This window comes from Gossypium raimondii, chromosome 7, assembly GCF_025698545.1.
Source record: "Gossypium raimondii isolate GPD5lz chromosome 7, ASM2569854v1, whole genome shotgun sequence".
In the NCBI taxonomy this organism is placed as follows: Eukaryota; Viridiplantae; Streptophyta; class Magnoliopsida; order Malvales; family Malvaceae; genus Gossypium; species Gossypium raimondii.
The window spans coordinates 19,087,069-19,101,538 of record NC_068571.1 but is presented as its reverse complement, the minus strand read 5'-3'; positions in this window follow the sequence as shown (position 1 = coordinate 19,101,538).

The following is a 14,470-nucleotide window of genomic DNA, read 5'->3' as shown; positions in this document are numbered from 1 at the left end:
TTTGTTCAGTTTCAGAAGATGGTTAAAGTTTAGTTTTGCAGATACATCAAATAATTTCAGAGTGATTGGGGTGATGGATTTCGCTATTACATATATTTACTAACTCATCATGGAATTCTTTATCGTCTTACATGCCCACACACATATGAGCAAAATGGAATTGTCGAAAGAAAGTATCGCCATATTGTTGAAGTTGGGCTCATGTTACTTGCTTAAGCCCATTTTTTATGAAACATTGGGGCTACGCATTCTCTGGTGCTGTCCATTTAGTCAACCGGTTGCCCACTAAAGTTCTTCAACATCGATCCCCATACTTGGTTTTTTATTGCACTCCTCCGACATATGGTCACCATCGTATGTTTGGATGCTGTTGTTATCCATATATTTGCCCCTTTAATCATCACAAGTTAGAGTTTCGCTCTCAACCCTGTTCCTTTTGATTGGCTGTTTAACGTTACAGCAATAATGTGCAAGCATACACTGTCGATGCAAGTATAGTAGACAGATGTCAGTCTGTCGGATATCGATCCCACAGGGATAGTAGTCTTTTGTCTCTTAATGTCGGTGCAATAACTGGATATAAATAAGATAAATTGTGAGGATAGTTGTCGATGCAATAACTTTAAAAACAATAAAATAAAATATGATGATGATAAACTGGGATCGCCAACATGGTTCTTTAGCAGAATACTAAGTGCTCACAAGGTATAAAGAGATAGGTGATTGTCGAAGCAAGAAAGTTCAATGTATATCTTACCCAGCGTCACTCCTCTATTTAATCCTAGACTTAAACATGCATACTAACCTCACCTTCCAATGATGGCAATATGATACTATTAAGAACAAGTGGACTAAATTCCTCTAATCCTCACTCAACTTCCGTTGTAATACTTGTTGGCTCAAACTATCACTACACCTTCTAGTGTCAGTGACTGCAATAACACTTCCTTGTTAAAAAAATTCAAACCCCAAGATTAAATGATAAAAGCAAGATTGAATAAGATAACATTAAACCAAGAATTCATGTGTACTTCCATACAAACAGAAATCAGAGAATAATCACTAGCATTCATAAAGAATTAAGAAAGAATCGAGTGGAGAATACTATTCCTAGACAACTCGATTGAATCTCTCTTTTACCTCGTCTCGCACTGAGGTCTCCTCGTCAGAAGTTAGTCTGCATCTGGTTTTCACGTTGGCTCACCCGTGAGAGGCTTAAGCTACCATAGCCACAAGCTTCAAGGTAGGATGATGAAGACGATGATCCCCCCAAAAAAACTCACTTTTTCTTCTCACGTCCACCTTTTATGTCATCCTCCAACAGTACAGGAGTCCTTTCCTTAAAATTCTTCTGTCTTTGTACGTACAGTTTGGTTATACCAGACTGCACAGCTCATGCAGTTTTGGTTCTTATCCAGACAGCTGTCAGGTGTGGCGACAATTCTGGATGGAATCTAGAATTAACTCTTGCAGCGACATTAATGCAATAAGATAGCAAAATTAATGATAAAAAAGGCTAGGATTCACTGAGTTATAAAATGAAATTTACTAAACTGAAAATTCTAAAATGTATGCTAAGGATAACTAAATGGGAACAATTTAACCAATAAGTAAAGAGGAAAACCTATGTTCTTTCTAGTGCTATCAGACCCTCAAACTTTAGTTTTTACTTGTCCTCAAGTAAAATAGAAACTAGCAAGGCTACAAATATTTTACTAAGGCAAATGATCATTCTAGCAACTTGATCCCTTTAATTTCCCAATGGATGAATCACATTCAAGAGAAAAAATATTGCATCGACAATTCATAAGCATGAATGAATAAGGTTGCAACTTTATCAATGCTAGCATCATGCTACAAACCCTAAGTTCTATCTACCATTACAACATTTATTGTACAATACTAAATATATATATACTTTTTTTCTCAAAATAAGGGATATCGTTGCATTACTGTACCCTTGTTCTTGAGAAGTAATGATGGAGTGCAACAAACCCCCAGGGAGTACGTAATTGTGCCGACACACACTCATGCAACGATAGCCTTTGGCCAAATTGATTTTTCTGCAACGATAGCCTTTGGCCAAATTGATTTTTCTAACGCTTGTATTTGAGTGTTCCCTCTGTAACATTCCATACTACACTCACTTTGGAGTGTCTCTCCTTTATAACTGTATATACATATATAAGCAGCCATAAAAAGTAGATTCATTCCAGATTTAAGGAATGATAGCAGTCATCCGTTACTAATGCAACCTAATCCATTCATTAAAGAATTAAAGCTACAATCTTCTGTCAAATTTATCCAACTCATTCATTGAAAATTCACATGATTCAAGAATTAAGAATCGAATGTAATTAAATTTGGAGCAATTTTCATTAACTATAATTAAACCTTGCATGCTTCATTTTTGATTTTATTTTGAAATGTGGGTGTATTTCCAAGCCCCATGTGCATTCCCCCAAACTTAAAGTTCGCATTGCACCCAATGCACTAACATGAAAATGTAATGACAATGTATACTTATTGATACGACCACGCCTCGAGCACATTTTTGGACCAGCTCACTAAGCATGGTTTACAATCTTTTGCAAGCTGACCTAGCTCGATTCCAGCTCAAGGGAGCTCGATTCAGCTCGATTCTAGCTCTTTGAACTCGATTGCATCTTTTAATTTATTTGTTTTAGTTGCTGGAATAATTTCATGCTTTAGCTAAGTTAATTAATTTAGTTCCGGCTCATAGATTAATATGTTGAGTTAATTTAGTTAGCTTAGCTTAAGTTAATAAAAAGTGTTAATAAATATGTCTTAATCTAAACATGTTAAATTAGAAGTGTTTAATGTGTCTAAAGTTGAGACAAATTAATTTCATGCTTTAATTAATTTGTCTTAGCTGCTGTTGAATTTGATTTGATTCTTAGTTATTATTCGTTTTTAATATGTCTTAGCCAAATGCATGTTTTCTATTTTGTCTAATTGCTGCCGATTTTTAAGATGTTTTAAAATCCATTAATTTGTTGATTTTAATTGTACAACTACATACATTGGACGACATTTAAATGCAGCCAGCAGCTGGACATTCATGCATCAACAGCAACCATGAGTACATGTATTTTCCAAGTTCATCATGTTAATTAATGTGGAAGCATATGCATGTACGGTGGAATTTTTCAAGCTGGACATTTATGCATAAATTCGACTGAACATACATGAATGTTCAGATTCATTGGGAGTTATTTAATTGAGGTACATTGCACCTGAATGTGCATGAATTGAAGCTGATTCCTACACTCCCCCAAGCATTCCTTTGTTGCAACCAACAGCCAAGAGTTGTCTTAATTAATTTCAGCAATTGATTAATTTCGGTTCATACCTTTGTGACCATCCAATTTCGTGAGTTCACACCATGGGAGCTATTCAAATTCATTTGTTCACATTTGGAAGCTGATGGAGTTCAAGTGTTCACACTTGAGGGGCTGATCATATTCGGTTTCACACCTAATGTCCATTGGAGCACTCAAGACATCGTTTAACACCTTCAAAACCATTCAGCTGATCAAAGCACCTTTGGACGAATTTGTTCAATTTGTTTCAGCTCCAAATTCATTTCAATCAATCAAGTTGGCCTAGGAAGCCTCAAGGGATGTTTTGGATTAATCAAGGAAGTTTCCAAGACCATTAAGTTGATTTGACCTGTCCATTTAGTTTTCCTAAGTGTCTATTCGGCTGGAACATTTGAAGCCTATAAATAGCTATTTTGTAAACCATTTGAAGGTTACTTACTTACTTCACTTGATCAACTTTGATATTTTATGATTTATAAACTTTGTGAGTTTTATTCAGCTCTCATTGTTCTTGGTGATTCGATCTGACTTATCTAGCATCGCTAGTGGTGTCACCGAATCTCCGTTCTTGAACTTATCACTTTCGAGTGTGGCATTCATCCATACCGTAGGTTTCTATCTCCCCAGATAGCGGGTCTCGGTTCTATCCAGCTATTCCGCCTCTACCTTAAGACTTATATGAATTTGGGTCCTAACATCTGTTATAGGTTCGTTCTTGTTTTAAGTTCTTTATATCCATCTTTCCATCATTATATTTTACTTAATTTTCATTGTTTAAACTATCTTCTTTGAAATATAAACCTCTTGTTAAACCAAAAATGAAAATTACTTAATTTGATGATTAGATAATTTTTACGACTCAAATCATCACCGAGGCGAGTTTGTATCATTTGGTATCAGATATTTTCAAATTAGATATGTTTTTATCATTTTTATACTCTCGGCATTAAAAAAAGAGAAAAAAAGATAAAAAATTCAAAACAATTGAAAAAAAAAGTTCATGTGATTGCAAAGTTGAAAAAAATATACAAAAAAATAGAGTTGTGATTTGTGTTTAAAAGAAAAAAAATTGTTAAAAAAGTGGGAGTTCGATTGCAATTAAAAGAAAAGCTAGTATTCAAAAAGTGATTTAATTCCGATCTTTGTGTTTGTTCTTGAAGGTAACCGTTTTGCAGCCACACTCTTAAGAAAATTTTCGTTCAGCCTACCTAATCCCCTTAACATCAATCTTTTGTTTCTTAGCCATTTGAAGCCGACCCACAAGTGTGATAATTAGTCTAAAGAAATTGCTAAGAACTTTGAGAGGTTGATTCGAAAGGTAAAAGGCACGAGCGAAATACATCAAGATGAAAGCCAATATAAGAGTGAAACATGAGAGTGTCCATTACTATACTTTTTTTTTCTTTGTGAGAGATTGGCAAGGATTTTGAATTGGTGAGGTTAATTTAATATTTGTCTTATCTTTTATTTTCAAACATTTTGTTGAAACATGTCCCAATAATTTTCTCAATTTGAATTTGAAATGTGGAAGCGAGAAATGCAAAGGATAACGCAGTCTAAATTTCGGCAAATACAAGAAGTAGAACTCCAAGTACCATCCAAAAAAGATTAAGAAGATTTGACAAATGCTACTATTGACATTAACATGAGTTCAATCCTTCAAAGATTGGAGAATGAACCGCAACATAAGAATCTGTTTCACACGCGTTGCCGTGTCCACGATAAAGTTTGTTGCATCATTGTTGATAGTAAAATTAGTTCAAATGTGGCCAGCTCTAGAATGGTGGAAAAACTTGGCTTACCCGTTACCAAGCATTCCCAACCTTATAAGTTGCGATGGTTTAGCGACAAAGGAGAATTTGAAGTTACTCAACAAGTGCATGTTGCCTTTTCCATCGGTAAAAACCAGGACGAAGTCGTTTGCGACGTGGTGCCTCTTCAAGCCTGCCATTTATTGCTAAGAAGACCATGGAAATTGGATTGAAAGGTCACTCACGATGGTCCTACCAATAGGTTTTCTTTCAAGCATCAAGGAAGGAAAGTTACCCTAGTGCAGCTCACTCCGGAACAAGTCCATGAGGACCAAATCAAATTGAAAAATTCTTTTGTAAAAAAAGTGAGGCAAAAGAAAAAGAAAAAGAGTGCGAGCGAGAAAATGAAAATGAAAAAGAAATTGAAAGAAAAGAAAATGAAAAGAGATTGAAAAAGAAATTGAAAGAAAAGAAAAAGAAAGAAAAAGACATTGGAAAGAAAATGAGTGAGAAGGAAAAAGAGCTTGAACAAAAATCGAATGAAAATGAAAGAGAGCTTTTAAAAGAAACAAGTGAAGAGAGTAATCACGAAAAAGAGAGGAATTGTTTTGCTAACCCCCATTCGGAATTATCTTGTAAGATTCCACCCACTGATTGGTTCCAACTTCATTACCTTTCTACCGAAAGACGTTTTCGATTAAGTAAAAAAGGTAAGTTTGATGATATGCATACTTTTCAAACTTCTGAAGGTAAATCAGATGTCATTTTTCCATTCCTGCAAGCTAAGATAGGTAAGGTATCTTTTGAGATTCAATCCGAATGGAATTTGTTGATTTCTGTTGATAAAAGTGCTCATGTTGTTAATCTTAACGAAATTCCTTATAATGCTTTGCCTAGTTGCTATAAGTTGAATCAATTTGTTGACTTTGATTTGATTAGTGTCTTGGAGTGTTCTTCTTATCATTTGTTCCATATTGATTCGAACAACATTAGACTGCAAGTTGACTTGGTTGTTGAAGATATTACTCCGACTATAAGCCAGCAAAACGTGATCGTTGCATGTAACAAAGCATTTTCATGTAAAACAATTAAACTATTTGGTTTTGATTGCTATGTGAATTCTTTCAATCAATTCGATGAAATTTTGTGGACATTTCTGGTTGTTCAAAGGTATTTTGAAAGATATAATTATTTGTTCATACATGTGATTAAATGCTATTTGTCTAGCATGATTGCGCTTTCTATGGATTATGTCCTTGCATTATTTTCAAACTTAAATGACCCGAATCATGTGTTTAACCATGGAGAGTATTTTTCTAAGTTGTTGATGAGAGCAAGTGAGCACCATCATTTTCATTTGCATAGATATGTTGGTCTTTTTTACTTGCTTCATGTTTTACCATCAGCTTTGAAAACAAAGTATGCGAATTTTGCTGGTGTACAAAGACGAAATCAATTTTTTGTTTGCAAAAATCATTGCTTTCAATTGTGGCCAACAACATCTAGGCTTCTTTTGCATATTTATAATTTTCGATCACTTCAAATGCCTTCTTTGTTACCAGCTAAGCAATCCTCATTTCACAGTGAAATTGTAAGAGAAAGCTTTGTTTTTGACCCTGGATATTATTGTTTTATGTTTCTGTTCAAGGGATTTAAACGAAGAAATTTCCTTTCCCAAGAGTTTAAATGTCGAATGCTTTGTGAGTTTGGTTTGTTACCATCAGTAAAGCTCTTGTTTCATTCTAAATGGGTAAAACCTACTCATTATCTTTATTTTGACATTCGCTCATGCGATTCATTTTTGAGTAAGATGCCAACGAATTATTTTATGCCCATAACTTACAATGTCACTAATTTGTTTCAGTTTTGTGTAGGTGACAAATCGAAATGGCTCTCATCTAAAGAGGGAGGGAGTGTAAATATTTTTCTTTCTTTACAAACCCTCTGTGATTCTAACGATTTGGGAAATGTCTTTTCCAGGTTCATAAATAAAAGGCTTCTTGATATTGAATGATTTTTCGTGAGCAAATGGCTCGATTTGAGGACAAATCGCTTTAAAGAGGGAGGGGATGATACAACCACGCCCCGGGCACATTTTTGGACCAGCTCACTAAGCATTGTTTGCAATCTCTTGCAAGTTGATCTAGCTCAATTCCAGCTCAAGAGAGCTCGATTCAGCTTGATTCTAGCTCTTTGAGCTCGATTCCTTCTTTTAATTTATTTGTTTTAGTTGTTGGAATAATTTCATGCTTTAGCTAAGTTAATTAATTTAGTTTCGGCTCATAAATTAATATGTTTAGTTAATTTAGTTAGCTTAGCTTAAGTTAATAAAAAGTATTAATAAATATGTCTTAATCTAAATATGTTAAATTAGAAGTGTTTAATGTGTCTAAAGTTGAGACAAATTAATTTCATGCTTTAATTAATTTGTTTTAGCTGCTGTTGAATTTTATTTGATTCTTAGTTATTATTCATTTTTAATATGTCCTAGCCGAATGCATGTTTTTTGTTTTGTCTAATTGTTGCCGATTTTTAAGATGTCTTAAAATCCATTAATTTGTTGATTTTAATTGTGCAGCTACATACATTGGACGACATTTAAAGGCAGCTAGCAGCTAGACATTCATGCATCAACAACAACCATGAGTACATGTATTTTCCAAGTATCAAGCTAATTAATGTGGAAGCATATGCATGTACGGTGGAATTTTTCAAGCTGGACATTTATGCATAAATTCGGCTGAACATACATGAATGTTCAGATTCATTGGGAGTTATTTAATTGAGGGACATTGCACCTGAATGTGCATGATCTGAAGCTGATTCTTACACTCCCCCAAGCAATCCTTTGTGGCAAACAACAGCCAATAGTTGTCTTAATTAATTTCAGAAGCTGATTAATTTCGGTTCATACCTTTGTGACCATACAATTTCGTGAGTTCACACCATGGGAGCTATTCAAATTCATTTGTACACATTTGGAAGATGATGGAGTTCAAGTGTTCACACTTGAGGGGCTGCTCATATTCAGTTTCATGCCTAATGTCCATTGGAGCACTCAAGACATCATTTAACACATTCAAAACCATTCATCTGATCAAAGCAGCTCATTAAAAGGTTGTTCACACCTTTGGACGAATTTGTTCAATTTGTTTCAGCTCCAAATTCATTTCAATCAATCAAGTTGGCCTAGGAAGCCTCAAGGGATGTTTTGGATTAATCAAGGAAGTTTCCGAGACCATTAAGTTGATTTGAGCTGTCCATTTAGTTTTCCTAAGTCTTTATTCGGCTGGAACATTTGAAGCCTATTAATAGCTATTTTGTAAACCATTTGAAGGTCACTTACTTACTTCACTTGATCAACTTTGATATTTTATGATTTATAAACTTTGTGAGTTTTATTTAACTCTCATTGTTCTTGGTGATTCAATCTGACATATCTAGCATCGCTAGTGGTGTCATCCAATCTCCGTTCTTGAACTTATCACTTTCAAGTGTGGCGTTCATCCATACCGTTGGTTTCTATCTCCCTAGATAGCGTGTCTCGGTTCGATCTAGCTATTTCGCCTCCACATTAAGACTTATAAGAATTTGGGTCCTAACTTCTGTTACGAGTTCGTTCTTATTTTAAGTTCTTTATATCCATCTTTCCATCATTATATTTTACTTAATTTTCATTGTTTAAACTATCTTCTTTGAAATATAAATATCTTGTTAAACGAAAAACGAGAACTACTTAATTTGACGATCGGGCAATTTCTACGACTCAAATCATCACCGAGGCGAGTTCGTATCACTTATCAAAATCAAACTTACAGCTAGATCAATGCATGAATACTACAACTATAACTTAAAATAAACAAACTCAGGTATCTGCAGCCCTCGATATGGCTGCATGATGTTTCTTTCTGCTCCTTTTCTTCTTCTCATTCTTTCATTTTTTATCTTTGGAGCTCTTCCTTTTCTTTTATTTGGGCTTTGTGCGATCTTTGAATTGCTCTTTAGTGCCCGGCTCAGCCCTGGCATTATCGACTGCTGTCTGTATAGGAGAAGCCAGTTGGAGTGGTCTAGGGTAGACCACCATTGCCAAAGAATTGCATTGCTCCTCACTGGTTACCTCAGCAACTTCCGCCAATCTTACTCTAGTTCATTCCAAATTATCAATATTTGCACCCATAAACTTGGGTGCGATGACAGGATTCTCAATATAATCTTCTTATTTTTCTTCCTCATTTTTAGCAACTTCTTCTTTAGCAACAACTTCCTCTTCTGCAGCAGCAACTTCCTTCTTAACAACAATGTCCTCTTGATCAGCAAAAAGACCATCCTAAAATAAGCTACCAATCTTTCGCAGGCATTCTTCAATATCCCTATATTCCTCTTCTTTCTCAGTATCAGAGACCTGCACAATGGGTGGGGATGCCACCGATCTATCTCAATCTTCTAAGTCGTCATTCGAGGAAGAGAGGTCATAATTGCGAATGATTGGTGGAAACACAGGGAATTCCAGTAGTGGGGATAGGCTTAGTTGGCCTAATGTGGCTACAATAGGACTGTTCCAGGCTCTGGTGTAAACATAAAACAAATTCTGGGTTTTCTCCATATCTTCAATTGTAGCGACAAGCTTGATCTACCTGTTGTTGATGGAATTGATCATTTTTTTGACATCCTTCAGTTTGCACCATAATGATGTCTTTACAATCAGATTTGTTCCTTTTCTATCGGCTTTGACTTTTCCCTTTCTTGTATTACTGGTTTCTGCCTCCTTCAATATCGGCGTGTCCTTATTTTCCCAGATTTTACTTTTTAGGAGGCTTCATTGATCGAGCCCTTATTTTCTAAGATTTCCTCACCAGCATGGGGCACGATTCCTCTTTGCTAGTACAATAACATCAATAGTGATGGGAAAACCAAGATACCAGTTTGCCTTGCGGCATAGTCAACTATTTCTTGGTGAAGTTTTGCGCCTACATAAATTTTTCTGCCATTAACATGGAATGTATTAGACACATTCTGTCAAGGGTGACTGTGGTGCTGTGAGTAGAGGGCTTGAGTCTGTAGTTGACAAAGTGAAACCAAATTTTTCCTTGCAGCGTCAGGAAGCGATGGTGCATCATATAGTTCTTTTGATTGGAACCCGTCCACACTGCTCCCTTGACACACAAGTCTCTCACCAACAAGTCTCGTTTTTCATTTGTGATGTCATCAACAAACTTAGAGTGTTTGTCGACACTAACCTTGGTGTTGTACAGCTTGTTGATGTTTTCAACGTCCCATGGTATTAAACCTTCTCCAACAAAAATGAATTCTAACTCATGATCATAGAGATTAGAATAGAACTCACGTACTAGTGAAGGAGAGTAGCTGCCGAGATGGGTGCAAAAAGTTTCCCACTTTAACTTCGAGATGCTTTTAAAGACTTATTTACCCAAGTCTTGTTGTGGTGAAAGGGAAATGCCCTGCTCGGGGTGGAAGTTCCGCTTCAACATGTTGTTGTGAAATCATTCCTTTGTTGCTTTATTCAAAAAGATTACTAGCTTCTTTGTCTACACTGGCCTGGGGATTCTGATTCACGAACTGTGGTAGCAGAGGACGCGTGTTCTCTAGCAGATTTAGTAGCTTTCTTAACCGAGCCTCTTATTTTGGCCATCTTTTGTTGAGGGAGAACGGTTTAAAGGTAAAAAAATAAAAATGGTTTCTTGAATACATTACAATTGTTATAGTCGGAGAGGATTTATAGTGGGTGAAAGAGGAAGATGGAGAGGCGTATTGTTTTGTGGAGAGATATAGGGCTGGCGGGAAGAGTTGTGTCCAATAGAAATTGTGCCCGCTTGGAAGGATTAAAAGACTGAGTGAGTTTTGTTCCAAAGGTGGAATATGTATTTCTCTGAATTCTGATGAGCAATAAATGGTAGTATAGACTTATGGAATGCGCTGACGGTAATATTTCAATGTGTCGACAATGGTACCTAATTATTCTGTAAAAAGGAAGGAAAAAAACTTAAAAAAAAAACGTAAATAAAATAAACTAAAATAAAGGAGTACTAATAAAAAAAATTAAAACTTTTCGACCAATTTAATGGTCTCTGCCTGCTTTTAATCACTGTTGCCAAATTAGTCTTTCAGCCTTTATCCATTTACTTTGAATTGGTGTCCATATAAATCTTGAATTGTTACTGAACCATGGGGAAATATGTCGAAAACTTCAAAAGGTCCAAACCAACGTAAGCGCAATTTACTTGGGTGCAATATAAGTTGAGAATTGAATAATAAAACCTGTTGACTCGCGGTAAATTTTCGCTGTAAAATAATCTTGTCATGCCATCATTTGGTCTTTTCCTTGTAAATTGCAGTGTTTTCATAAGCATTTCTCCTAATCTTCTCTAGTTCAGTGATATCTAACAGTCTTTTCTTTCCAGCTGCTTCATAGTCCATGTTCACTTGCTTAATTGCCCACATTGCTTTGTGTTCTAGTTCAACTAGTAAGTGACATGCTTTCTCAAAAACCAATTGATACGGTGACATCCATAATGGAGTTTTTATGCTGTCCGCAGTGCCCATAAAGCTTCATTCAATCGAAAAGACCAATGTTTCCTCGAAGGGTTTACAACCTTCTCAAGAATGTTCTTAATTTGTCGATTCGATACTTCAGCTTGTCCATTGATTTATGGATGATAAGTTGTAGCCATTCTATGATTAAATCCATATCTCTTTAGTGCAGTTGCAACTTGGCTGCAATGAAAGTGTGTACCCTGATCACCAATCAATGCCTTTGGTATGCCAAACAAATGAGTATATGTTTGTGAAAAAAATTTAGGACTGTCTTTGCATCATCCTTTGGGACTACAACAGCTTCCACCCACTTCAAGATGTAGTCAAAAGCTACTAATATATAAAGATTTCCAAATGAACTCAGAAACGGTCCTGTAAAACCTATACATCAAACATCAAATAATTTAACCTCCATAATTGGCTGCTGCAACATTTCATTGCGTCGGGATATAGAACCGGTGTGCTGACACCTATCGCTTTGATTCACAAAATTGTGGGCATTTTTGAATAATGTCGACCAGTAGAATTTTGATTAGAGAACTTTAGCAGCAGTTCTCATACCACCGAAATGACCTCCATAAGGAGCATTATGACAATGCTTTAAGATTGAAAGCATCTCCTCTTTTGGAACACAACGTCGAATGATGTTGTCATTGCATACCTTGAATAAATACGGCTTGTTCCAATGATACTTCATTATGTCACGAAGAAATATTTCTTTTTTATGGCCCGTGACACCCAATGAGAGTTTTCCACACACTAGATAATTAACAAAATCTGCTTACCAAGGGGTTGCATCTACAACAAATAGCTTCTCATCTGGGAATGTGTCGACAATTGGAAGGATGTTTCCATCTTTGCTGCCAACTTCCAATCGACACAAATGGTCTACAACTTGATTCTCTGAACCCTTACGATATTTTATCGTGATGTTAAATTCTTGAAATAGTAATATCCAGCGTATCAGTCTTGGTTTGGCATCCTTTTTCACAAAGAGATATCTCAACACCGAGTGATTAGTGAATACCATAACCTTTACGCCGACAAGATAGGAACGAAAGTCAAAAGCAAATACTACAACCAGTAATTCTTTCTCTGTAGTTGTATAATTGAGTTAAGCCTTTATAAGAGTTTGCTAGCATAATAGATGCCATGAAATATTTTTCCCTTCCATTGTCCTAACACTGCACCCATAGCAAAGTCGCTTGCATTACACATAACTTCAAAATGTTGAGACCAATCTGGTACAACGATAATAGGTGCATTCACTAGCTTCTTTTTTAACTGAATAAAGGCATCTAGACATGCATCATCAAAGAGAATTGGTTTTTTGTTCCAGCAATGAGCATAAGGGCTTTACAATTTTCCAAAAATCTCTAATAAACCTTTGGTAAAGCCTTGCATGACTAAGAAAACTAGAGATACCTTTCACATTTGTTGGTGGAGGTAATTTCTCAATGATTTCCACCTTAGCTTTGTTTACTTGAATGCCTTGACTAGAGATACGGTGTCCTAACACAATACCTTCAGTTGCCATGAAATGACATTTTTCCCAATTAAGGACCAAATGTGTGTCCTCACATCGCTTCAGTACTTTATTCAAATTGTTAGCGCAATGATCAAAATCATTCCCATAGACTGAGAAATTATCTGTAAAAACCTTTGAAGAGTCTTCGATCATATCTGATAATATTGCCATCATGCACCTTTGAAATGTGGCTGGGGCGTTGGAAAGACCGAAAGTCATACGGTGAAAAGCGAAAGTACCAAAGGGGCAGGTGAAGGTTGTTTTCTCCTGATCCTCTGATGCAATAGAAATTTAATTGTACCTAGAATAGCCGTCGAAAAAGTAATAATAGGACTTTCTAGTAAGCCAATCTAGCATTTGGTCGATGAAAGGAAGCGGAAAGTGATCCTTCTTTTTGGCCGCATTCAATTTGCGATAATCCATACAAATTCACCATCCCATGGGAATGTGTGCAGAAATTAATTCGTCCTTATCATTGCGAACCATAGTGATGCCACTCTTTTTAGGCATGTATTGCACTAAACTTACCCAATTGCTATCAGAAATTGGGTAAATAATTCCAGTATCAAGCCATTTTAGGATTTCTTTTTTGACAACTTCTTTCATCTTTTCGTTTAATCTTCTTTGCTATTCAATCGATTACTTGCCTTCATCTTCCAACTTGATCTTATGCATGCAAAAATAATGACTAATACCTTGAATATCAACAATACTCTAAGAAATAGCTCGTTTGTGTTGCTTGAGAATATTGACTAATTTCTCTTCTTGAGGTGTATCTAGTGTTGCAAAGACAATAACTAGGAGAGTATTGTGATCACTTAGAAAGACATATTTAAGATGAGGAGGTAGTGGTTTCAATTCCAGAGTAGGAGCTTTTTCAATAGATGGTTTGAAAATTGGGGTTGTTTTATTGGCTAGTCTAAGGATTCAATCTACCATCCATGCTTGAGTTCAAGATTATTAGTTTCAACCATGCTGTCCCAATTGTCTAAGGATTTAGCATCAAATGTCACTGCAAACTCTTTAGAAAGTACTGTGCTTTGGTAATTCTTCCTCAATTAGATCATCTAGCACATCAACAATATGTGATTCTTTTTTATCCTTGCATTGAATAGATTCAAAAACACTGGAGGTGACTTGCTCATCATTAATTCGTATGGTTAGTTCACATTATAAACATAAATGAGAGTTCGGCCGGTGGCTAAAAATGGTCATCCCAAGATTATGGGAACCTCCTTGTTTGCCTCGCAGTCAAGTATGATAAAATTAGCCAGAAAAATGAATTTATCCACGCG